This window comes from Anas acuta, chromosome 8 (assembly GCF_963932015.1).
Source record: "Anas acuta chromosome 8, bAnaAcu1.1, whole genome shotgun sequence".
Lineage (NCBI taxonomy): Eukaryota > Metazoa > Chordata > Aves > Anseriformes > Anatidae > Anas > Anas acuta.
Genome location: NC_088986.1, coordinates 9,044,324 through 9,070,740, shown reverse-complemented (window position 1 = coordinate 9,070,740; position 26,417 = coordinate 9,044,324). Strand labels below are relative to the sequence as shown.

At 45.7% G+C, this 26,417-nt stretch overlaps 2 long non-coding RNA genes across 2 annotated transcripts; one reads left to right on the top strand and one right to left on the bottom strand.

Moving 5' to 3' along the window:
- The first annotated feature begins 311 nt into the window (after positions 1 to 311).
- Positions 312 to 26,417, top strand: LOC137860435 (uncharacterized). Its single transcript, XR_011098908.1, has 3 exons — positions 312 to 335; positions 1,206 to 1,276; positions 25,970 to 26,417. It is a non-coding gene; the product is annotated as an uncharacterized lncRNA (long non-coding RNA).
- Positions 4,343 to 13,782, bottom strand: LOC137860434 (uncharacterized). Its single transcript, XR_011098907.1, has 2 exons — positions 13,467 to 13,782; positions 4,343 to 4,531 (listed from the first exon to the last, which is right to left on the bottom strand). It is a non-coding gene; the product is annotated as an uncharacterized lncRNA (long non-coding RNA).

Sequence of the window (26,417 nt, the reverse complement as noted above, 5' to 3'; positions counted from 1 at the left end):
AGCGCTGAGCAATTCGCCAGCATCCAGCCTGGCTTTGACCCTCACGCAGAAAGCAGTAGGTGTGACTAGTTTGGACCATGTACCTACAGGTTATTTAATGAACCTGAGCCCTGAAAAGTAACACTGCTCTAAAGCCGAGGCAGCAGTGCCCCTGACATTACCTAGCACAGCTTGGTGGCCACCCTCCCTGTAACTGTGTGTGTGCGCATATGTGTTAGGCCCACTCTGTCACAACAGACCCCACCAAGTCACAACAGACCCCACCCACAGGGGGCTTTCCTACAAAATGCCCTTTACGTGCAGCACAAGGTGCTGGGCAGTGGGAGAGGATGGAGGTGTGTGTTCTGCTTGCAGGGGGAAAGATAGGAAATTTAGGTTACTGGCAACTCCTGTGTGAGGTTTTCTCCTCTGTGTTCTGCAATTAGGAAAGAAATCTCCCTCCACAGCTTGGAAAATAATCTGTAATATTCACAAGCGCTGGATTTGTTGATTGTAAAGTTAGAGGTGGTTTCGAGATTAGGGATCCTGACCTTGGATGTAGCTCTTCTAAGGCTGAGAATCCAGGCTGGTGTTTTAGCTGGAAAGCAAAAATTTTGAGTGAGCAATAACAATAAACAAGCTTAATGTTGGTTTGTTATGCCTCTGTCAGGAGAGTTTTAAATGTGGAGCCCTAATTGCAGAGAGAGACAGGTTAATAATGAGTATGTGAAGCTGGCTAGGGGATTGCTTTAATTTTAAATTTGTTTTGGAAAATCTTATTTTTTTGTGGAAGGAAAAAATGTTTTATTCACTTTCTGGAGCTATTTTTAATGGGGGACAGGGAAGGGAAGGCATGAGCTGTACTTTTTGTATATAACCAATACTTACTTTCTCTGTACTAAAATGGTAGGGGAAAAAGGAGAGAAAAAAAGGTAATATCAGAAAACTATCTTCTCTCCCCTAGTCTGATTGATCAAAGTATTTATAAAAGTTTTTGTTTGTTTGTTTTTGTTTTCTTTGAGAATAAATACTGTTACTTTGTGAAATATATAGGATGAAAAATTTTGTGTTTTGATGAAATGGGACTTTTTAAAGATTTTAAGATTTGGCCAAATATCTTTAATTGCACTTTTTTTTTTTTTTTTTTTTTTTTTGTGTTGAATTCACCTTGCATGCTCAGAAATCCTTCCATTACTTTTTTAAAACTCCGATATCTATTTTTTTAGGCAGAGCAATGGAGAGACGTTGCTGAAGAGGCTTGCCTTTTTTCCTGATGATCCTCCAAACCTCCTATGCTGTAAGTCAGTGATGAAATAGTTGTAGTCTGGGTAAAGCTTTTAGTAATGAACATCAAAAAAAAAAAAAAAAAAAAAGCAATGGGAAGGAGGCTGTAATTTTTCTTTTTCTTGGAGAAGGAAGACTTTTGTGGTCCAGTTGCCATACTGTCAGCCAGAATTGATTTGCAAATGAAGGGTCTGAAACCTTAGCAGGAGCCTATTGCTACTCCTAGAGTTCATCCCATACTTTTCACTTTTCTTTTGTCTGCTTTATTGCTCAAGGGTAGGGCCAGGTGCCAGCAATATGACAGCAAGGGGTGAGCACTGCCAGCAGATCCATTTTAGGCTTAGTTATGAGTATCCCAGGTGAAAAGTGTTAGCTAACAGAATCTGCCTGAGGTGTCAACCCCCATCTCTAGGAGGACGCTCCATCTGGGATGTCATTTGAGAAAGAGAAGAACCTGCCCTGGACTCCTCTACCCATTTCCAAAGATGTTGGCTGCAGCTTCTAAGCCTCCATTACCAGGGCAGTCCACTTTTCATGTACCCACCACTTTAGAAAGATGTTAGTGATGGTTGGGTGACTGGGACCTGGGTGGAGTGGAGCATCTTGGGGAGTGTCTGATAACACCAGTGAGGTCCTAAAGCCAAGGTAGAAAACAAGTCCAGCTTGAGCAGTGTTGTCTTCAGGAAAGCTTGGGAAAACCTCCAGATGTCATGGACTCACAGGTGAGAAATATTTACTGTTCTTGTAGAGATGAGTCTAAAGTTGGAGCTGAATTTTGAAATATTTTTATTACTTTGTGGTGCTTCACACAACTGTGTTCATATTTGTTCCTTGTTTACTTGTATTGTTTTTACAAATTAATTCTGCCTGAGTTCTTTGTAATACTGCTTAAGGTTAACTTTCTCCCTGTCTGATGAATGGGCCTCCTAGACCGGAGGACTGATGTGGTATGGATGGCAGTCACTTCTACTTATAGCGTCAAAGAATTTTAAGTGTTTTGAAGTGTGTTTTCCTCCAAAATACTTATTGGAAAGTGGATTTTTTGCTGCAAATTATTTTTATGTTATCTTGTTTTGTTGTGTGGGCCTTCAAGTATGGCATTTGGAGGCCTTCTGGAGATAAGGGACTAGATATGTTTACTGGGTTGTCTGCTAAATTGTTCCATTTGCTAAGGTAGGCTTATGGGATCAGTAAGGCAGCAGAATCTGAGGCTTCACATGGAAGAAGCCTACTGAGCAACATATGTGTGTCTGACTTTCTTACAGTGGTCCAGGGTGGGGGAAATGTTTCTCAAGTCTAATTTTGTGTTTCTTACCCAGCCATGTTGTCTTAGGACAGGTGGGCTGATTTGCTACAGGTACTTCTCCGGGGGGTGATGAATGAGTTGTGAAGATCAGGTGTAGCTGGGATTGTAATCAAACATTAACTCAGCAAGCTGGGTCCTATAACTTTGTGAAACTTGAAAATATTCCCTTTCTCCTTGGAGAAGGATGTGCTTGCAGCATCTGATTTGTGGGAATTCTTCCTTCTGCATGGGCTCAAATGGAGATATTTCAGTGGGATATGCTTAGGCCTGGAAGAAATCTGAAATTGATTTTTTGACTGATTTGTCTCTTTGGCAGACTGCCAGGATCATAACTGTTCAGCTTTAGGCCCAGTTTCTAGATGATCTGGGGGATCGTTTAGGGCTATGTTGTATTTTATTATATATCATAAGGAGGCAATTTTTGTGTAAACAGGTTGTACACTACAAGGCAGTGTTCCTAACAACCTCCTTGTCCTTTAGCTAGATGCTAAAACGTGGATTAAAATCCTCACTGATTGAGTAAAAATCTTCCTGCAGTTATTTCTTGACCCTGCTTTGTCCTGGTATCTGTTACCCATCTTTGGCCCAATCAAGGAGCTTCAGTACAGCAGCTGAAACCAGACTCTGTAAAATGCTAGAGTGGTATGTTCGACCTGGTGTTAATTACATGTGTCAGTGATATTTAAGTGGCAGAGAGAGGGCAGATGTGCCAAAGATCAAGTTTTGTTGGGCCAAGTTTCAGAAGCAAAACAGGGCACTGCTTTTATAAAGGGAATCTCTGGCAACCCCGGTACTGGATCTTGGAGACCAGAACCCACAAAAATGGATGCTACTCAAGTTTGCTTTGATTTAATGCAGAAGGCAGCATTAGATCTGGAACAGGGGCTGGTGAAGTGGGGATCAGCACATTTCTGGTGCGCTTGGTTTTGGAGTGGAAGAGCTGAGATGATGCCTTGTATCTGGGCAGGATGTCTTCTGCTGGGAACGAGACCAACTGCTTTGTCATCTCTTGACCAGCTCTCTGGCATGTCAGCTACAGAGCTGCATCCTGGAAATATCCAGCTTAAACAGCAAGGCTGTTTCTGACCCGTTTCCTGAAATGTAAGAAAATTTTGCTACGGCGAAAGGAAATAAGGCTTTCCTGAGCAATGAATCTAGTGAAATCATTATCACTGCAACCTTTACAACTCCTGTGTCCTTGTGCCAAGCTGTGTCTCATTCCCCAATCTAATGATTTTCTGGGCAAGAATATGTACAAGATACATCTGTTTCTGAGCTGTTTGTGGTGTTTAGCTGGCACAAAGTCTTGGGGCTGACATGAATTTCCATGTTCATAGCACAGGAGAATTGTTTGCTTTCTCTTGAGAGATGTTAACTAGGCTTGCTTTCTTTTTCTCCTTTGCTTCTGCAAACAGCCCACCCAATTTACAACAGTTTTATAATAATAATAGGTCAAGGGGTAGAAGTGGGAGAATGTGTTCAGTATTTTTAGAGGAAATGGAGAAATCAACAGAACTATTGCATCAGTATTGTTAGTGTTAGCTCACAAGGTTGAAAAGAGTTAAATATCTTCAACTTAGGAAGAGGAGCGTGATATGACTGTTAGCATGTGAAGTGCCATCACCCAGAGAAAAATTCTTAATTTTCCTGAAAGGGGGGGAAAAAAAAAAAGAAAAACAATGGCTGGATAGCAAACCAACTCAAAGTAAAACTATAGCACATTCCTTTTTTTTTTTTTTTTAAACACAACACAAAACAACACAAAAACAAAACAAAACAAAAAAACAACTAACAAGGAACAAGCTGCAGAGGGAAATGGTGGAGTTTTCATCTTTAGTCTTAAAAAGCAGAATGCATGTTTCCTTAGATGTCCTGGCCAGTTGGAAGTTACTGGGCTCAGTGCAGGAGTTGGGTTCTGTTGTAGGTGTTATTCCAGAGGGTCTTGCTTGCCCCTTCACGTTCCTGAAATGCAACACAAAGCTTCACAGCCACATGCCATGTGAGGCAGGTTCTTGTACTGGCTGGTCTAATGATTCATATGACTTAACCCAAAAGCAGATACTGGGGCCTCATTCAGGGCTGCATCTATCTGAAAAAGGGGAGTTGGCAGTTGGGATTGCATTCTAAGAACTGGGGGTGTTTTAACAACCAGAGTGCTTTATTTTGCTATTTTCCTTCAAATATCAGAGTAATAAAGCTTTCCCCTGTAGTGATGCCCAATGTATCTGGCAGGAGCTGAGTTGTTGATGAGCCAAGACCAATGCTCTCCACTGTCTCCTGCCTGGTGCTCTCAGTGTGGGCTCCTTGGTTCTGGGTTTGTATGGCACCAATCCATGGATGAGGGTCTCTGCTGGAGTACTGGCAGGGTTAAAACCATGCTGGGTTAGCACTGGCTGCTGTGGGGTCTGGTTTGCTTGAACATCTTGGGTTTTCTTTTAGTTTCCCTCCAGAGGTCTCTCTTCATCCTGTAGGCTCTTCACATCTTATTTTTCAGTTCAGTAATGAAGCTTGCATACAAAAATCTATCAGGAGAAAGAACATACTGTACAAGCCAGGTTCTTGCATTATTTCTCTGACTCTGCTGTGGTCCTGTGGCAGCTGTTGGCCTACGGAGTACTTTTTAGCTGCTCCAGCATTGAAGCTAACCTACGGAGCTTAGTCTCATCTGGTTTCAGTGGGGTAGATGAACTTGTTTGTTCTGCATCTTCTGTATAGCTTAAAGCTCTCCTAGATGCCTTGCCGACCACAAGTTCCTCCTAAAAATGGGACAGGACACCTTTTTGGCTGCCTTCAATCCATGGAAACTTTGCTGAGCTTTTCTGCAAAAGGGGAACAATGCAACCTCAACAGAGAAGTTAATTATAGCAATGGAAATTTTTCTTACAGACTTTCTGACGTGAGACTGGTATTGCTTTTCAGCAGGATAGAAGTCTCAGAAATGCCACTTTTAATGAAAAATGTTTTAATGGCAAATACTTTCCACAATGTAATGGTTATTCTTGGGTTTGTCTGAATCCTATTGAACCTCTATTTTTTTTCAGTTATATGTAATATGGTTTGGCTCTTTTAGCTCTTGCTCAAATGCAGTCCTGGTTTAGGTGAGGCAGATGCCAGGGAAATCATGGGAACTATGATGATTACAGAAATATTTCTTGTTGTACTTAGACTGTGATTTGCATTGAAATGCTGAATGAACTGAGACAGTTCTGAATCTTTGACTCATGGATATTTGTTTCCTCTAACCCAGCTCCTCTAAAATCATAGGCCTTATTCTCCTCTCTATCTTAAGCTCCATTCAGCTTGAGATATTCCTGATTTATCTGGCCTTAAATACAGGAGAATTCTCCTAAGAATTGATCCAGTGGGCTGATTGTCAAGGAAGGACTGCCTTGGATGTCAGCAGCAGGTATCATCTCACTCAGATACAATCCTGAAACAGGGTTCTGGCAACAACCTCTTTTCTTTTTCTTTTTTCTTCTGTAATGATGCTTATGAGAAGAAGGCAGAAGATTTCATGAATATCTGAGATCCCATCTGTTCTTACCCTGTTCTGTCTCTGGACGGAGTCTGAGCTGTGAGCTGTTTTCTGGGCTTGTGGTGCCAGACTTGCTGAGTTCCTCCTCTTCTCTGGAGAACTGCAACTATGACCAGGGAGAGCTTAAGCTAGCTGGGAAGGTGTGAAGCAAGTTGTTAAGCAGGGTCATGGTGACAGATTGCCACTGGCACTAATAAAAGGAAAGGACTGATAATCTAGTGATATTTTTGAATACTGAAGCCATTTCTATGGGCTTAATAAATGGAGGAGGGATGGGAAGGGAGTGGAAAAATGACTGACCACAAATAATTCACCTGTAAACCTGCTAAATAATAATAATAATAAAAAAAACTTTTTAGGTCACTGCAATCTTCTCTTGGATCTCGTGCAATAGCATAGTCAAAGGTTAAAGGTTAAGGTTAAATACCATGGGCAGAGCTGATAAAGCTCCTCCAGCACCATGCTGTGCCCTGGCAGACACCTGCCTCTGTTACACCACAGGTAATAGAATGGGTGGGACTCTGCCTCTTGATGCCACGGTGACCATAAGTTTGAGTGGGCTGAAAAGGGGATTAGATATGCTCATGATGGACAAGCTCATCTATATCTGTTGGTCACAGAAACCTTTACCCTACAGGAAGCTTTCCAGAAAATTTTTGAACTTCAATGGACCTCTGCTCTTAAGTGCTGGGGCACCAGAAGTCTGGGTAAAACAAAAGCTCCAAGGCAGCATCCTTTTGGGAGAGCTGAGGTCTCGTCCCATAGCTGGTGTCTGGCTCCCAGCTGAGTTTCTCATGTCTGCACCTCCTGAAGATCTAAGACCACTCTAATGGCATTGAGATCACCCCCTAGTGTAAATGGAGGCTGCAATCCTTCCTGGCTGTGTTATTCCCCAGGGGAGGGTGCTTTTCACCACGTAGCTGTTCAAGATCTTTGGGCTGCCTCCCTGCTGTGTCTTGGAAGAAAGGAGATGGCCACCAGTGCCCAAAGAAATGTGCTCAGTTTCTAACTGCAGGAACAAATTTAGGGTGAATCACAGTTTCTGTGACACCCCAGGCTGCAGGCAGGTGCCGAGATGCTTCCTATTGTGACCATCTTTCTGGGGACACAAATCAACTCTGCTTACTGTCTGAACAGTAAGGAGTTGTGGAGCCTTCTTCAGCACCCAAAAATATCAGAGGAGAATCAGCATCTTCAGCTATGTACCCACCCAGGCTAATACCACTTCTTGCAGCTGGAATTAATCATGGCATTAGGCAAACAACAAGAGTTCATTAGGACCAAAGGTGACTTTAATTTAATTGAAATATAACTTGGCAAGTAAAGAGGCGATCCAGTTCACAACACCTAATGGGAGGTCTGGGTTATATATGGAAAAGTTAATGGCCATAAAAATATCCAAACAACATATTTGTGCACGTGTTCCAGTAAAAGTCCGAGCCAACTACTTTTTAATGGTTTGGGTTTTCAAATGTATATATTAATGCTCTTAAAATAAGAATGAGACTATATGAGCACACACAGCATAGAAATATGAGGAGGGTGGGGGCGTGAGGGAGGGGAGCCTCGTGGTGGGGACAGCATCACTGGAAGCCACTTTCCTCCTTGTGGTGGAGAGGCTGCTAAACCTCTTTGTTCCCCCAAAACTTGTGTCCGAGTAATGGATGTAGCAGCCTTGACCTTGCAGGTTGAGGAATAAAGCTTTTTTTTTTTTTTCCTGTTTCTTGTGGTGGTTTGAGTAAAGGTGTGATACAAATGTACCTGAAAAGAATGTTAATGTGGCAGTTTCATGTACTTGAGTTTCATACACAATTACGTGAACATATGAAATAAATGAAGAGATTTCAGATGATGATATTTTCGTTCCCTTGTGAGCGACCACCCACAGCCCCCAAAATAATCATATTCAAATATTAATTAAATCAGGCAGCCTGTAAATCAGTGCAGCAATGCAGCCCTTTTAACCTTCCCTCTCTCCTGTAGAAAAGACTCTTCCATTTCTGCATAAACACTGCCCCATAAATGGACTCCTACATAAAATATTATTTATATTTTAGTAGGTAAACATATGAGATTATGCACACATTGGCAGGCTGTGACATCATGGACCAGCCTGCAGAGTATGCAGCTTTATACCTATTTACTCGCCAGGTTTTTTGTAGAGAAGGGGCCATCTACGTTTTCATGGGGATGTAATCTGTATATCCAGTGGTGAATGCGAATCTGTTCTTTGAAAAAGGCCATTGAAAATAAGGCTAAAAACTCAGATTGTTCCCTTCCCAGTGGCATTTCTCCTTCCCCTGAATTTCTTGAGCATTTTGGTGAAAGGACCCATCTGATGGGTCGTGATGGAAGATCATTTTGTACTTGATTTCCCAGGGAACTGGCCAGTGCTGGTAGTCGATTGCAAATACCATGAAAGCTTTGGATACTTGATTCTTCAGTGCTGAGATAGAGAGGAGTAGGTGAAAGGGAAGTCTGACATTATAGATGAGTTAAGAGTGTAGTGGAAGGATATTTATACATAGAAGTTAAAGGAAAGGGGGAAGGGGAAAGAAAAGGCAGTGCAGAAGATGGAAAACAGAAAGGTCATGTAGGGCTTGGGGGACATTAGCTGAACTGCTTGCTTGGTGTGATCACTGGGCAGGTCACTTGGGGTGTCCGTGCTGAAAGGGAACTGCTACAAGGTGCTGGGAGAGCACGCTGGCAGGCGCCGGGCAGGAACGCGTCTCTTGATGGCTCAGCTGAGATTTCCATCTGGTTTTGCTTAGTGCCTCTTGGGGCCTGCTCTGTCTTTTGGTGGCCTGTGTGCCTGTTTCTTGTTTCAGCTGTTTCTCTGATGGTTTTATCTCCATCTTTTGGGTTCTGGGCTGCTAGGGAGAAGCTGGTCTTTGCACCAGTTGACTTGTGCTCTCAGCAGTGCTCACCTTGTAGCCGAGCTCGCTTTAAGCACTTCCTCTTCAGTGAAGCAGCTGTCTTGGAAACTTTACGAAACCCACAGTTTGGGAAGAGGAAAATCAGAACGAGATAAATTGGCAAATGAAACCTGCTATCACAGACGGGAGGTAGTGGACTTCCAAGTCCCAAGGGGTGGAGTGTGATTGAATGCTAATAGTGAACCCCTTTCATTAGCTCTGCGGGTAGGTGAGAGAAATGACTGCTAATCTTGGGTTTTAGCACAGAAAAGTCCATGAAATACAGCATCCTTGTGCTGGAGCTGTCTCCAAAGGGCTCTCCCCAAAAGGGGGAGCTTTTAGCCCACTGCATGGCGTGTCCCCCCAACTGGCCAGCCTGCTTCACTCTGGAGACCCTGTTGGAAAGAAAATGTTTTGCACCTTGTGGATGTGCCCTGAAACTCAACCATCCTCTCTGGCATGTGGGGAAAAGAAGGTGTGAAAGTAGCAATGCTTCACTGAGGAAGCTGTGGTTTGAGCAGCTTCTTATCAGAGCTTTGCTACCCCCTAAGACTTGTAAAATCTTCCCCCAGAGGAGGTCACCTGCTGCCTTCTGTTGCAGGGAAAAGGAAGCACAAGGAGGTGAAAGGACTTCTGAGTTTTTCTGTAGGGGCTGGCAGGAGATCCCAACCCATGAGCCCTCCTGTCTGTCTGCTGCCTCAAAAAGCCCAAATGCCTAAAGAATTATTATTATTTTTTTTAACCAGTGATGGCATATTTGACCTTCCCCAGCACTTCTGGCATGTGGTGCCTTGACTAGTTTTGCAGGTGTGACTCTGATTTTGTGAAGCAATCCCGAAAGACTTTGGCTTTAGATGGGTAGCAAGCTGTCACCCCACGTGCAGGATGGTGGTTTTGTCACTCTCAGCCTGGTGTCACCATGTACCAGCTCTGACTCTTGTTCCCTCTTCTGGCTGCTGCCTGGCACAGCCTGCTGACCCCGTACTCCCTCCGAGCTCGCCACCTGGCAATGGGGAGCAAGCAGAACAGCTGACCTGCACAAAACGTCTGCGGTGGGTGTGTTTGTTCAGCACTGAGGTGGCCTTGTGTTGGCTTGGTGCCCTTCAGCTTGGCTGAGAAGCCAGGCAAAATGAAAATGAGCCAGCTGGTCCTCTTCAGAAATCCCTTTAGAAGAGATCTAGGTGGTGCTCAGCCTGGCTCCCCTCCACCAGAGCTCCTTGGAGGCCCTCTTTCTACCACCCCTCCAGCCGTCTGCAGCCTCCTTGGCTAAATCACTACAGGTTTTCCCCCTCTGTTGGGCACAGAGGGCTGCAAGAGGCACTGCAGACATGTGCAGGGATGGGGTGAGGGTCAAACTGAACAAGAACTGCGATGACAAATGCATCCAGGCTATTCCATGGCTTCAACCTCAGCCTTCTCCCAAGAACCAGATGTGCCCATTGTTGCAAACTTATTTATGTCCAAACCCAGGGGCTTTCTGGGGGCCTTTGGGGATGCTCAAACCCCAGCTCTTGCTCACGTGCTGGGGCTGAGCGTGTTTTCCCCATCTCCCTCCCTCGCTTCTCAGTTTGGACTTGCTCATTGCCATGCGAAGCCAGAGGTGCTGGCAAAAAAACGAGGAGTTGACGGGGCTCTTGTGGGCTTCTGTGCAAAAGCAGCATTTGTCACAAGGTAAACGAGGTAAACTAGTTCCTAATTAGTCTGCGCAAAGCGCCTAATGCCATAAATGTGGAGCGAGGGCTATAAATTCAGCCCACAGCTCGCAACGTGGTAATGCCCTGCATAGACAAGCCCCAAGTCACAATTCATTACAGCTCTGCTTCGTAGAGCCGGCGATGTTGTGCTTCCCTTTGCTGAGGGCAGATTGTCAAGCTGTGACCCTGCCTTAGTTAATTAACCTTCAAATGGGATTTATTTTCCCTTAGTTACTCGTGTGTGCACACATTTGGTAATAATGACCGTCCGCTTCCCTCGCATTTGCTAAAAGGGGAATAAGTCATTTGTTACAGTGTTTTACCAGGGGTAAAAAAAATAAAATAAAGTAAAAAATCCGGGCCTCAGCTTTCATGGAAAATTGATAGCTTTATGCCAGAAAGAGACAGTTCCATCACAGCCACTTCTTCAGCTGTCTGCAAATATTTGAAACCCTGAGATATTTAATGTTTTTCAGATGGCGATAAATCTGCAATAGCGCGGGCTCGCTTGAGCTTAGTGAGAGATGAAGTGAGATAGGAGAAAACGCATGAGCCAGCACGGGAGAGGTATTGCTGGTCACACTTCTGCCGATGTCAGGACAGGTTTTCAGGACCTTGCACATACCAGCTGGCTTCTTTGCCAGGGAGAAATATACACAAACACCGGCTTCCAGTTCATTTCCCATCCAGTTGTGAGCTAAATGTTTGCTTTTTTTCCTTCTCCCCCTGCTTTTTTTTTTATTATTTTTGCGATCTGACATTAAAAATATGAACCTACAGCTGGGGAAGGAGAAATGTCACTGGCTGAAAGCTTTTTTGCATCTGGCAAGCCTGAGACATTGCTTGGGGTTTGTTTGCTTAACCTTTTGTTTGCTGTGTGGCAAGTTACAGAGGCATCGATTGCTTTTTTTTTTTTTTTTTTTTAAAGGACTTAAAAATAGCCACAGCATCTCCGTGTGCTTTGCTTGCAGTGTTGCTCTGCCTGGGTAAGCCTTGGATATCTTTCCCCAGTATGCTGATGCACCTGATGTGTCCTGGGATTGGTCTGTAGGGAAATGTGTGGGTCCAGGGATGGCACTGGGGTCCTGCTGAATTACAGATAGCAAACTGCAGTGGAGGCAGGTAGCACTGGGAGGTGGGAACATAAACGTTTTCCGACTTTTTCCTTTGGAATTAAGGAGTAAAATGGTCATTGCAGAAAATGTTTTGTTTGTTTGGGAAGAATGGAAGGACAGTCTGGTTTTCTGGTGCACCTCTCCTGCCAGGTGAATGGGTTGTGGGTGATGCCTGTGGGGTTGTGTGTGGCCGTGAGCCCCTGCCCGGGAGGGCAGAGGGACGGGGCTGCATCTCGGGTTGGGTTTCTCACTTCCAGCCCACCACAGCTAAACCAAATCCCCCACCGCAGCTGCGATGCACTGATGGTTTTTGTCCAAGTGTCTGTTTATGAAGTTTTAAAGAGACAGAAACACCTCAGCAATTTGATTTTGGCAAACAGCTGTAAGCCAAGTGTGGAACAACAACAAAAAAAAATCCCTGTAAAAATCAGGGAAAATGCCTGCGAATTTCCACACATTTCACAGAGGCGGTGTGGTCTCGGAGGCAGCAGGGTGGTCTGGATGTTTTAGCACTGGCGTAGAAAACAGGCGCTCCTGCGCGCGAATGCCAGCTCCACCACCGATGTGCCGTGTAGCCTTGGCGAAGGCACCTGACCTTTCCATCTCTTGGTTTCTCTCTTCTCCCCTCTTACTTAAAAAATGAGAATTGGTGGCCCCAAAGCTGGGTGGTGGCCAGCCCGGGCTTGGCGCAGCCCAGGAAGGTGGGGCAAAGGTGGCTATGTTCCCGGGTTTCAGGGGCGGCCAGGACTGGAGCTGTTCCAGGAATAAAGAGCCTCGTTGACCTCGATGGAGGCCCCGATCCCGTAGCACAAGCTGTTAATGCTTAAGCTGCCTCCCACCTTCCCGCTGTGAGCATCCTGGAGAAAGGAAGAGGTTTTTCCAGGAGTTTGGGGTGCCGAATGGGATGTAGTTACCCAGGCAGCCTGATTTTTGGGCAAAGCCCAAGCGGCCTCCCCGCCCAGCCCTCACATATTCATACCTCTCCGAAATGTTCCCTTCTGGGCTGGGCTTTCCCAGGCTTTGTCTCTGGTCTGTGAGATTGAGTGGGAGGGAAACCCTTTTGGAAAGGAGTGAATTTTGGGCAGAGCTGCAGCAGCTAGAGTGGTTGAGGGCTGCTTTCAAAGAGGGGATGAATGGGAAGGAGCTGTGGGGAGAAGCAGGGGCTTGCTGGGCTGTGAGTTTGGGGACAGGGATGGGAATGCAACCCAGGCATCCCAGCTGGCAGCTGCCCTCCCTGGTGCCCTCCCCTGCCAGCCCTTGTGCTGACCATCCCGATCCATCTGCTGCTGAATGAGTGGAAACGTTCCAGTGGGAATTGGTTCAGGCCCTTAAATTTTGAGTGTTCTGAGGACATCCAGGGCCTGCTGCCAAGTTCAGCAGAGATTTGTAAAAACGTGCAGTTTGCCATCACTTTTTTTGTCTTCTGCCATTTCAATAAAAGGATTAGGAATTTAGGTGAAACAAAGAGGGAGGAATAAAAATAGCTGGTAGATCAAGTGTCCTGAAGTTGGGGATATTTTCCAGCTGCCCCTTGCTTTCACTAGTTGAACGTTTTTTTCCTGTTTGTCCTATGGGTGACCATGGCAAACCCACAAGCTGCTGGCCAGGGGCTGCGAGCAGGGACTGCTCTGCACTTACCCCATTGAGCCCATGAGCATCTCCAAGCGTCTGCAGGCAGGGAGCTGCTGGAGCTCTGAACCTGGTGCTTCCGGGGCTGTCCTGGCTCCTCACAGGGTTTTACTGCGTCTTCATCCCCACTGTGGCCTTCCAGGAGGCATCCTCTCCCTCTGCAGCATTTCCGCTGTGGAGAACAGGGCGAAGCATCCCCACAGAAAGCAACTGGAAATCAGAGCAGTTCAAGCTTGCGTCCAGAGCTGTTTTGGCAACCCAGAGTCCAAAGGATGTGAGAAGCTCTGTCCCACCTCTCTCTTCTCCCAGGCTCACCCCTATTAATGATTACTGTAGAGCAAACAGGGCATGTGACGTGGTTGTTAACGCTGCTCTTTTGGCTAAGATTGTCTCAGGTCAGGGTGCTACACTCCGGCATTGAAGTCTTTTTTTTTTTTTTTTTTTTCTTTTTTTCCCTAATGTTGTTTTTATTCTGATGTATTTCTGGGCTTAATTTTCTTTCCTCCCATTATTCAGCTTAACAGGAACCTTGCCACAAGTCCTGCTGTCTCTGAGTGCTAGCTCCTGCCAGCTCTCTGCTAAAAGGTAAATAACTGGAGAGCTACCTAGCAGAACAGTCAATAAATACCGCATGCAGCCCTTCTGGAAACAAATATTGCTTCCCTAGACCCACCCAAATGTTGTTCTGCATAACTGGCTTAAAAGGAAATAACTGAGTATCATCTTGAATATCATGACAGTATTCTTGCGGTAACAGTGGAAAGTTCTTGCCTGTTGGTTTCACAGTACAATCTTTGTGACTTGAATTTTAATAATCATTGCTGTGCTGAGCAATCCAACACCTCCTTATTTCCCAGTTCATGCACTTAGCTTGCCGTCGTTTCACATTTTCTTGTAGCTGGTGGCTCTAGCGTAGTTGGGCAGAAAGCAGCGATGAGGTATTGCTTTGCAAAACGCTATTTTCACAGACCATAATATAATGCTTTTACTGACATTTTATGATATATTATCAAACACAATGGGAACCAAAATACTTTTGCCAAGGATTTAAATTCTTCTAATATGTTTTGTAGTGTTGTCGTTACTTTTCATCCTTTAATTCCTTTGTATCCAGATCCAACAAAGCACTTAAATAAAGCACTATGAGAGCTTTTGGACAGCCCATTTACCTGCTGCTGTCCCACTAACCCCATTTGGAAATTACAGCTCTGTCAGTAATGAAGCTTTTAGAGTAAACTTTGTGTTCCCTGTGATTTCTGTGGGGAATGACTCCCTCCAACAGCCCTTTGGCTGAGACCTGAAACTGGGCTGTGGGGAGGCTACAGATGCCTCTCTGGGAGGGGTATAGGGGTTTGCCGTGGGATGTTTTTTGGGGTCTGCAGACCCGCAGCTATGATCACTGTGGGGCTAGGACCTGATTGCTGGGATATCTGCAAGGGAATGAGACTGTCACGTCTCTCTTGCCATAGCCTTGTATCTTCCCAATTGCAGAAGAAAATTCCAAAAGGTCCAAAATATTCTTGAAATGAGAAAGTGACTGGAGGTCCAGATTCTTGTGTAAACTTGTGCTCAGTGATGGGAACTCACCCTGGGACACTGCTTTGGAGCCTGATTCACTCCCATATAACTCCTGATTCCTATACAACAGCTCTTAGCCTTTCAGTAGGTGTGTGTTCCTCATCTTGGCAATGGCTGTAACTCAGCAGCAAATGCGTCTAAGTACTTGGTACCTCATTTCCCTTGGGTATAGGGGAAATCCTGCATCTCTGAAGTTCTGTAGGCTCGTTGCCTATTTTTGCCCTGAGTTAGTTCTCAAGAATTGGAAGGAGTGACTGAGCCTGGGAGCACTGCTAAGCTCTGCTGAAGGTCTGGGAACCTTGTGCTGGAGAGGGGCAGGAGCACGGCTCCCACCTGAAGGCCTGTCCTGCTGGGCTGGAGAGCCACTTCACTTTGGCGTGGGGCTGTGGAGCTCTGCTTAGGTTTCCTTGTCATAAATGAACTTCTTGGCTTCTTGTGCACATCCAAGTGAAGCGCAGGCAGGGCCATACATATATTTTGACAGCTTTTAATTATCATACCATAACTTTTTAAGTGTTATGACAATGTCGTGTAATCACGGGTCTCAGAAGACGTATCTTTCTCCTTTTTAATGCTTTGGAACAAACTGATCTCTGGCCTAAACTCTCGGGTTAGCTGGAGTTGCACCATTGATGGATTTGGACCCATGAGTTCAGCGGCTCCGGCAGGCTGTTTGCAAGAGTCAGGCTCTGGCAAGTGATCGACTCTGAGCTCAGTTGGAAAAGCTCGTGAAATGAAATCACTGCGCTTTGCCCATTAGGCTTGGGATGAAAAGCGAGTCTTAGAGCTGCCAGTGGTTCATATTTCATGCACAGAGATTTACTTGTATTAAGATTGTGATGAGTTTGAGAGAGAAAGAGGGAGACAATTTGTAAGCCAATGCTGAAATAATACTTCCCTATAGTAAGTGTATAATGAGAATTGTTGCTTTTATTGGATTGAATCAGTTTAAGATTGTTTAAGATACGCAGGTCTTGAATTGTGAACTGTATCACTGGTGATTGACCTCCTGTGTGTTATTTTTACATCACTTATTTCTTGACATCCTGAGTTTGCTTCTGAGGCTTTCATTCCCATTCCTCTGTTCTTTTCCTTTCACACCTCTTCCCTTAATCTTTCCTGCTCTGGCTTTGGAAGTCTCTTTCCTTTTAATGGTCATCTAATATTTGTCATAGACAGCATACCCTTTCCACAAAGAGTCTGTAGACAGACTGTAGCATGTGTAAGCAAATTTGAGCTGTTTTTAATCAGAAAGCAATTTGGCCGCAGTATCAAAGAGCCTTGGAGATCTTTGCTCGTGTCACAGTTCAAGACACCTACACTGGTCATTTTAGAAGTATCCTTCATTTGCTTTGTGTGGTGGCTCAGGTCTTCTGGAGATTAAATCTTGAAGAAAAATTAATCTGTAATTTTGAGTCTAGCATGAAGATCCCACCACAGCTGCGTGTCCCAGTTCTACCTGGTTGTTGACAGATTTCCCATTAACCTGAAGGTCTTGGCTTTTGGATCCAGTGGTTGATCAACCTTTATCGATCCAAAGGTAAATTAAACTCCTGGCCAAAGAAGGCTGCCCATCTTGTGGGTCCCTTCTGGATCAAGTGAGCCTCTCTGCAGTAAGCAAGGGAGGAGAGCAGGAGAGATGATCTCATGCCTCTTGGTTTTGGATGTTGCCTCTTTGGTATGCGATTTTTGTTTTCTATATTCTGCATTTGGTGACCTTGAGAACAAGTTACAGATCCTGCCTGCTTCTTTGGGAAACAGCAAATGTCTCCACAGCGAGCTGGTTTCTGGTTTGGGCAGGTGGTTTAAGGTCTGTCAGAGAAATCAGGGAGCTGGGTGGCAGATCCGTTGGATCTGAGGGGCCTGATTTCTCTACATAGGGCTGAGGAGCCACCTGTCTTCTGAACCATCCTCCAGTGCTCTCCACTGAGCAGCCACCAATATTGCTCACTCGTGTGGATGTGGGGGTGTGAGGATTGTAGCTATTTACCTATGCTTCCACTGGGCTTAAGGACAGATTGGGGGAATGGGGCTGTGAGCAGGGAAAGCCCAACCAACCGATAGCCCTGCCCTGCCAAACTTACATTTTAGCCCTGATCTGTCTTTCCCAATTCATTTTATGCATGCAGAAATAGCTAGGGAAGTCTGGAGGCAATGAACAGATGTGGTGGTCCAGAGGTTATGCAGAATTTTAGAACGAGATGGATGCATTAAAAAATGTGTTGACTCTTTCTGGAATTACATTGGCACTTGTGTCCTGTGTGGGTGCACTCATCTGTATCCGTGGTGGATGTACTGGTGATATGCACATACGTAGAGCATTAAGAGACCAGAAAGTTCCTCGAGTCTCATTTGCAGCAAGACTAGACATCAAACTGATTTTTAAAAAGGTTATATTGAAACTGCTGAAAATCTGTTGGAGACCTTTTGAGAGAAAACTGGGATCTCAACCAAGAGGATTTGTTTCCCCTGGGTGATTTCTGCTTTTCATCAGACTCTGATCATATAGTCTAGCTCTCTGCATACTTCCATTGTTCATTAAAACAGGTCAAGCATGGAACGTTTTTTTGCCCCAATACCTTTTGCCAGAATGTCTGTTTATGTATATATGTAAAAGGAAAGTTTATTATTTGTACCACCTCTCCCTTTTCCCCACTTGTGTGTGTAATGCCTCTACAACACACCTTGTTCCATGAGGCTGTCTTGAGGCAGGCTCATTGCTGTGCCCAGCAGCCACGGCAAGTGCGGGGAGCACAGCGGCGTCCCTCTTGCAGCATACGTCTCCAAAGCCTTCAAGGGGCACAGAATGGTTAAGAAAATCCTTTGTAGGAGAAAGAGCAGGAGAGATGAGGATAAGGACTGCTGTGAAACAGTGTTTGACTGTAATGGGAGCAGCAAAGCCACGCACTCAGATTTATTTTGGGTGCTGTGGAGGAGCCTGTGCCTGCTGTTGGTGTGAGCATCTGCACGGTGGGCACTGGGGTGCTGTATGGGGAGTGAGAATCCAGGCTCATCCCATCTGTCCCCAGCTCAGCAGGAGCTGGGAGCACCCAGCAGTGTGCTCGCAGAAGCCAGCGTGAGGGGAGCGAGGGCCCAGGCCTGCCTTCAGCACTGCGGGCTGTGGGGTGGCACCCGCCCAGGGTGCATTGTCGGCTGCTGGTGTCCTGGGAGCGCTGCCAGCCAGCAGGCTGCTGCTGATGGGTGAAGACAACTCGTTGTCACAAACCAAACCCCCTGCAGGGAGCAGAGCTTACTGTCCCCAGGCACAAGGGACCGGGGTGTCACGAGGCAGGGCCCGTGGTGGCTTGCGCTTGGCTCTGCAGTCAGAAAGGCTGCAGCTGGTTAGCCCAGGAGGGGTTGGATGTCCTGGTACAGCCATTCATCCTGGCTGTAGCATTGTGCTGTGTCTCCTGATGGACAGTTCAAGGTTAAAGTGAACGACATGGTCCTGTCATACTTCTTGGGTCCAGGTGACTTCTGAGCAGTTCAGGCCCTGATGTGATGGGGGCATCTCCTCCCCTCAGTCTGAATCTGGAAGTAGGGTGGTCCCATGTGGACATCCCTGTGGGTTTTTTTTTTTTTTAGGTATATATCCTTCTAAGGAATCCATTTCACCTGCATCCACTCTAGGCTGCTTTCATACAAAGATCCCACCAGGAGTTTGGCACGGGTCAATCCTAAGCCCGTCACGTTGCCCTCACCTCTTGCCCCTCGCTTTGCAAGTGTTTTTTTCCATTTGTTCTAGCATGACTCTTGAACTGCCCCCGTTTAAGACTAAAATGAGAGAGATAAAAATGTTCTTAATTTTAATTAAAACAAAGTTTATTTTGTTATTTCATTAGCTGGCCGTGTTATTTCAGGGCTTGACAGTAAAGTTATACATTACCCTGTGGGTACTCCTAATTGTGTTACAGGATTTCTCATTCACTCTGTCCAGAACAGTTCGACTCCTGTGCTGAACTCCATCCTCTTGCAGCCTGGAACCAGCACTGTTAATGAAAAACACTCCAGTAATAACAGGGGGCTCTCGAGGGCTCCAGATAATTGGGAAAAGGTACTATTAAGTTTACTGGAAGGCAAGCCGCCTGAGCTTTAAGAGCCTACTGCTAAAGATACCGAGAAACGGGGCCTGATGGTTTGGGAGGTAAGATAAGAAGGTGGAAGCCGGTCAAAATAAACCAGCAGATCTGGGGAAAACAGTCCCCATCTGTAAATGTCAGCACGGGGATTTGTCAGCCCCGAGTGCAGCAAATTCCTGCGAGAGAGGCAGGAGGCGAGGTCCTCCCCTGCTGCGCTGTCGGGAGAGGTGCATTGCCAACAGTGCCCGCAGGACCACTGGGAAAATCTCCTGCTTCGGGGGAAATGTGGGGGTGTTGAGGCTTTTTTTTCTGGATGGAGGAATAGTTCCTGCTCTACACTGAGACTATTTGAGCTGGTCCTGGACACCTGGTCCCTCTGCTACCTCTGGCACGATACACCTTGAAAAGAGAGATAGGAAACCGCAGGGAGGCTGGTGGGGACCATGCTCCCTACACGCCCTTTCCTATTCATTAGAAGTTAGATTTGCTGAAATCCCAATCGTAAATCCTGGTATCTCGTGCAGTGTGAACCCAGTGTGGCTGTAAAATGCTTTTGCGGGGAAACTGAATAGAGAATTACATCGATTTAGAGGTGTTTTATCCTCTGTCTCTGGTATAACTGCAGTCACCGCTGCTGAAGTTGTGGTGCCTGGAATTTATTTGCTTCAGCAGAGAAGGTGCAAAGGGAGAGAAGTGACAGTTTAATTCTTCTCTTGTGTTCCGTGCACAATTTTAATGTTTTCAGGAATATGTTTAATAGGCATTTAAAGCAAAATTAATCATATGAAGAATGGAAGGGGGTTTTGAGGATAGCGGTAAAACAGGATGGAGAAGACGTGCTCAGCCCCCTGCTTTGCCCCAGCACATCGGCATGCAGGAGGCAGATAGGTGTGTAATTTTCAGAGATCCAGCCAAGCACCTCCGACTGAATGGACTGAGTCCATCTGCAGTGGTTTTTGCTTTCCTACTCTGTGGTGAGTAGGGAGGTATCATCTGAAGCTTGGGCAGTGCATAAGCTGTCCTGCTAATTTTCCTCCGCGCTTCTGTTGGTTGGCATTATGGGCTTACGTCATTTGGTAAAAATATGAACTTGTGTTTGATCCAGTGCTTGGATTTCCAACAGGATTGCACTGTACTTAACCTTCAGTATGTTATTGTTTTAGTAGTTTTGTCCAATATGAATAACACCTTATACCATAACATCCTCGGTGGACGTAGAAAGATGTTCCAGAAAGAGCTGAAAAGGGTTCCAGGAAAGTCTAGCTGTATGGCTTGTTTGATTTTTGCTGTTTAGCCTCTTAAAGTAGCCAGAGAAGGGGGAATAAAAACATTACAAAGGATAAGTTGCTGGATAAAAGATATTTGGTTACAAACCTTGTCAACGTTAATAACTCACATCTCTTCAACAGTGCTCTGAGCTGTCAATAAGAAACAGGAATGAGCCAAGATAAAAACGATCTGTCAGAAAGCAGATTGTATCAGAAAGATAATAGAATCAAATTAATTTATGGTGAGGAGATTTCACAACAGACAACGGAGCAATACTGAAAACCACAGTCCAATGTTATCCCTTTGAAGAAACGTTGTACTTATTACAGCTGTGACGATTACAAATGTTTGGTTTAAAAGGCTGTGTTGCAGTCTAGAGGAAAAAAAAAAACAACAGCCTATTTATGGTCTCCAGATTTTAAAGATGGGAGCTAAAGAAAATAAGCCCGTAGACATATGAGCTCAGGCTTAATATTTCCATCTTCGTTTATGAAGAGATAGTTAGAAGATGGACCTGCCAGCCTGAGGGAAATTTGGATGTGTCAACATCTTGTTGAGTTTTCAAGACTTTTGGTCCCCAGTTAAGATGAAAAAGCCAAAATAACCAGTCTCTCCTGAGTAAGAAGTTCTGACTCAGTAGTGCCAAAAAGTTTAAACTTGTCATTCCTCTCTGAAGAGGTTAAACTGTCTCAAAACAAATGATTCCATTTGCAGTATCCATTTTGACTTGAAAAACATGATTTTTAAAATCAAAAGAGCAGTTTGGTCTGGAATATTTTGCTTCAAACTGGAAAGCAAAACCTTGCGTTTTGTTTTTTTGGGAAGCGATACTTTTGTTTTCCTGAAGGAGCTCTACTTTGCTAAAATTTGACATTTTCTCTTGCTTGGGGGCAGGAAAAGACTACCTGGACTAAACAGTATTTTCTGGTGGAGAGGGGGAAAGGAATGTAAATTTCTTGTAGTGCAAAACTAGGACCTCTTGGTCCTAATCCTAATGAGGACCTCTTTTCTCTTGGATTTATTTTCATATTAGCTAATGCATGTAAAGCTGTCAGTCCCTGTGGTTCAAGATCTCCGACTGCTCCCCATGATCCTGCTCTTTTCCCTTGCCCATGGCCCTGGATGGGGTGCACAGCTGTGCTGCTTTTAGGGTGGGAGAAAATTGGCAATGCCCACTGTGTCCTGGGGCTGTGCCTCTCCCTGGCTGTACTCCTGGTCTTGCCTGCATAAACCTGACCTCAGAAAGGTCAACGTTATGTGTTTTGCTGCATGCACAGCATAGTGACAGTCCTCTTATCCCTCAACAAAGCAAGTGAGGAGCAGCCAAAGCAGTTAGGTGTGCTTTTGTACCTCCATGCCTTCAAGTGTCCTGCACCCTGACTTGGCAGAGGGCAAACATTTCCCTCTCTGTATCCAGATGGGTGAAGCCCGTACTGGCTTTGAAGCATCCTCCAGCTAGCTGAGTGGAGGACTTGGCGTGGCCTCAGATGTATTCAAGAAGATTTCTGTCCCTGTTTCTCCTTGCCACCCCATCCATCCCCTTTGTGCTGAGCACCCTATCTACCCTTGGTGGTGCAGAAGTCTGTGGCTGCGGTCAAATTCGCAGGGTAGGAACATCCAGCAGAGAAATCAGAAGGGATAATGTTCCCCAGCACCCAGATCCTCCCCGCCCAGCGTGCTGCGTTGCTTACACCTCAAAAATAAATGACCTGCATCTAAAGTATTTGTTTTTAAAGGGCTGAATGCCTCGGTCCCTCCTTGCCATCAGGGCTGCCTCTTCCTGCCAGCCCTGCATGTGGGCATCGTCCGCAGCGCGCTTAGCGCTGAGCCCCCCCCGGCTTAATGACAAGTTCTCACTTTGTTTGTTGTTGTTTGTTTTGTTTTGTTTTTTCCCCTTCCAGCCCGGCTGACATTTAATTCTGCCTTGGCCGGTTAAATATAACCCTGAAACCCGCGGGTGAGAAAATGTGGCTCTGTCACGCTCGTTTCAGAGGAGCCAATTAGCAATGGTGATCCTCGGGACTTGGCAGCCTCTTCCTGGGCACCCAGCAGCCCTGGCCCTGCCTGTCATTCCCGGGATGAAGTGCTAGGAAATAGCCCTGTGGTTTACTAAGAAAAGCAAAGCAAAACAAGCACCCTCCCCTGCTTTTGCAACCCCACAACCTGTGGGCACACTTGATTTGCAGCCGGGATGTGGCTCTGGGGCTGATACGCTGCCTGTTCCTTCTGGCTCTCCTCCCATTTTTCCCCTGGTCCAGCAGCTTTCCATTTCCCAAGCATCCAGTGCAGAGGCACAGGGAGGGCATAGCAAAAAGAACAGTTTCCTACTCCTCTAGGCGCAAACCTAGCATGTGCTCTTCTTGGCACGCCTAACCCAGCGTCCTGCCTGGGGCTGGGCCTGGTCAGTGAGAACTGGGAAAAACAAGCTGCAAAAAAGCAGCAAGTCTGGGCTACTATAAGCCATTTTTGGCTAGTCTTGCAAATCTCTGCTCCTTCCCAGAAGAGCTTGTCTCCCTTGTGCTTTTAAGACCTGCGTTTTCATTTCCCATAAGGTTCCTCATTTTGGCTTGACACCTGTTCCTCTCCTCCTCTGTAGGCATCAAACCCTACATGGTGAAAGGACTCAGAGGTGAAGGACTCCTGTCCCTCAGGTATTGGTGAGCAGGGCCAGCTGGGGCTGTTGTCAGCCCTTTCTCCAGCGTGCACTTACCCTCCTGGTGGAAGGAAGCCCTGGTGCTCGCAGAGCAGGCAATGCAATGGAAATCCAGCGTGTGGGCATGTGGTGTTTTTAAAAGGGACAATTCCCTGTGCTGCAGCAGGGATCTGGGATCAACTCCATGCCAGTCTCTGGGGTTTAGCTGCTGTTGTTGTTGCCACCTCGTCTGGCAGCCCCATGTACTGCTGCATAACACCCATTCTTGTAGTGCTTTGTACCTGGCAGTAGGGTGCTGTGTTTGAAGTTGCCCATGGATGGGGGAGCTGGGGATGTCCTCACCCCCCAGCCAGGTGCTGCCTGCTGCCCCTGGGCATGCGTGGGTACGGGGACAAAATGACGTTTCTGCCAAGGCTCTTGTTGTGAGCCCCTTTCCAGTTATTAACTCACATCTGGTTAATGGCCCAGCTTTGATTTGCTGACTTAAACTTGTGCACGATAGATGTTTGTGCAGGGTGCCTGGACATCGCAGTCACTTCTGTATTTTATATCTGGCTGTAGCTTATCTTCAAAATGTTTTCAGCAAAATAGCTCCTCAAAACAATGTTTTCTCTTAGTGTTGAGACTTACTTTCCTCGTGCTCCTTTGATTTTTATCTCCTTCACGTATTTTGTACATTGCCCTAACAAGTCTTAGAGGCTGGACAGTGTCCATATCACATCAATACTAAATTTCATTATATACAAACATCAATCTGGCTCTGGACTGCCTTTTTAAACTGTCATCCAAGCCTGGCGGTGTTCAATTTCTGTTTAGGTCTGACCGTGAAAAAGCATTGGTTCAAAGCTTGTTCCCCATAATGTTCAGATCAAAACAGTTCCTCTGCGTGTTTATAATAAAAATATATTTTCACCAGCTCTTGGGAGCATTGACATTTTCATCAAGGCAATTTTCTATGGCCCCGATCCATCATAACACACGAGCTGTTCCATTGGTTCCACTATGACTACTCATTGCTTAAAGTAAATTGTTTGCTTAAAAGCTTGTTGGATCAGGGCCTATAAGCGAGAAAAGATTGCTGATTAGAAAGCGCATTTGTTCCTGTTGTGGGATTTGATGGCAAATTGAGGACATTAGGAGGATTCCAAGATTAATGCCTATATATTTGGGGAAAGAAATATTTTAATACTTTCATATTATCAAGAGGCCTTATAATAAACAGAGCTTATGCAAATGGGACACTAAAGACCAAATCCCAAACATTAATGGGGTTTGATGAGAGTAAACTGAAGGCAGAATTAATCTCCAAGAGAACTAAATAGCTATTTTCATGCTTATGAACTTAACATACTTTCAACTCCACCTTAATGAAAGACACACTCAGTTCACTGTTAAAAGAGGCACTTAAAAGGTATTAGAGGCATAAGTCCAGCTGTTGCAAACTCTAATAAATTTGGATTAGGTCTCCACTGTTTGAGTTGCGTGTGTGGGTGCCTGACCTCAAAGCAAGTTGTTGGTTTTTTTAACTTATTGATATATAGCGTTACATCAGGTTAATTGCACGTTGCTGTATTTCATGTCGGCTCGGCACGGACCTGCATGCATCACGGCATCGTGCTGGAGAGCGGGGCACCGCGAGCCGCCGCTGAGCCCTCCCCTGGGAAGGATGCTCCGAGCATGGGCGGCTGCTCGCTCCTACGGCATACAGCTGGCTCCCTGCCCTCTCCTCCCCACCCCGTCCCATATTTTCATTCCTCAGGATACCTTCCCATCCTTCACCTCTCTTGAAAACAGAGCATATTTTGAAGCTTTATTCTGGTGTGTCAGAGCAAAATGCCCAGTGTTTTGGGGGCAGAGTGAGGAGCCTGACCTGGATGCAAACTTCGTCTTGCTGGCTCTGGAAAAATATTTGGTCCCTGTGCTGTTTTGCTATAAATTCCTGGCCACCCGTGGAACGGATCATGGATGGGTAGAGCACGCTCAGATTTACAGCAGCATCTGTGTGGATTTGTCTGGATAACAGCAAATCTTTTGCTCCGAAGGCGCTGTGGGCGCTACAACAACAAGATCGCTTAAAATTGCATTTCCATTTAAAGTAACACCAAGCGGCGTGGCCACGGGAGGTACATATAAAGCTCCGCGATAGGCAGCTAAGGAGGAGAGGGAAATATCTGGGTAGCAAGGAACTAAAATAGATGAAGTGGAACAGTTGGAAATCTCAACTTGAGTGACAGGGGAGAGCGCAGAGATCCAAAGTCAGCAGCAGATGACTCTGGTCTCACGTCCCATCCCTCTTCCCCCCCCTCCCTGCCGCCGGTTTCCCAGCAAAAGAGAAAAGAAAAAACCAGAACGCCTTTTCCAGACTGGGGGCTGGTGGCCTCGCATGTTGACACAGCAATAATTTTTAATGAGAAATTTTTAGTATTTGTGTGGGAGAAGTTAGCGTTGTGTACACAGATGCCTCTCCGGCCACCGCGCTGCGGCCGGGCTCGGCGCGTCCCCCTCCGGCACGGCCCGCGGGTCCCCAGGCAGATTCCTTTCAGGCGAAGGGAAACATTTAGGCTTGCTCACCTTTGAACCGCATGCGATGGTGTTTACCTTGGCAAGACAAAGTGGCAGTTTTACAGATATTAAAAACAGTCCTGAGGGGAATCTGGAGGCCTTCCTATATTTTAATCACCCAATTTAGCCAGCCTGAGGAGTGTGCTGGAGGGAAAATGTGTGGCAAAGCAATTTTTATTTTTTTTAAAAAATGGGATTTAACAGAAAATGTTGTGCTAAAACAAGAATGGAGGAAAAAATGTACGTTTTATTTTTTGATGCCCCCTCCTCTGTGGTTAAAAAAAATATAATAAAAAAAAATGCAGGAATTCAGATATTAATCCATAGCACCTCCACGCTCCATATGGTTTCTCTCCCAACGTTTCCTGCAGGTCTGGGCTCTACCTCAGCCGACCCCAGCTCCCTGTAGACTTGCTCGTCCTCGGGTTGGATTCTACCTGTTGGGAAGGATCAGTGCACGTTGGTTTTGGAGCAAGGGTTTGCCTCCCCACCACTATTCCCTCTGGTGGGTGTGTTTAAAAGGAAGAGAGGGGGAGAACAAGATCCTGAAGAGTCATGAATGATGTCTGAAGTTATACTTGGGTTGGGACTGTGCTTATTGATTTTCAATGAAACCATGTACGAAAGGAAGAGACCTCCTTGCCTCCCTCTGATCCAAGATACTCCTCCAGCCTTTTTTTTTTTTAAAAAAAAAAAAAAAAAGCACAGGGGGAAATCTGGCTGCAAGCAGTCAGGCTTCAACCAGCCTGTCAGACAGCTCTCTGCAGGAACACAATCCATGTTGATTTTACAGAGAAGGTTGTTATCCACATTTCACCA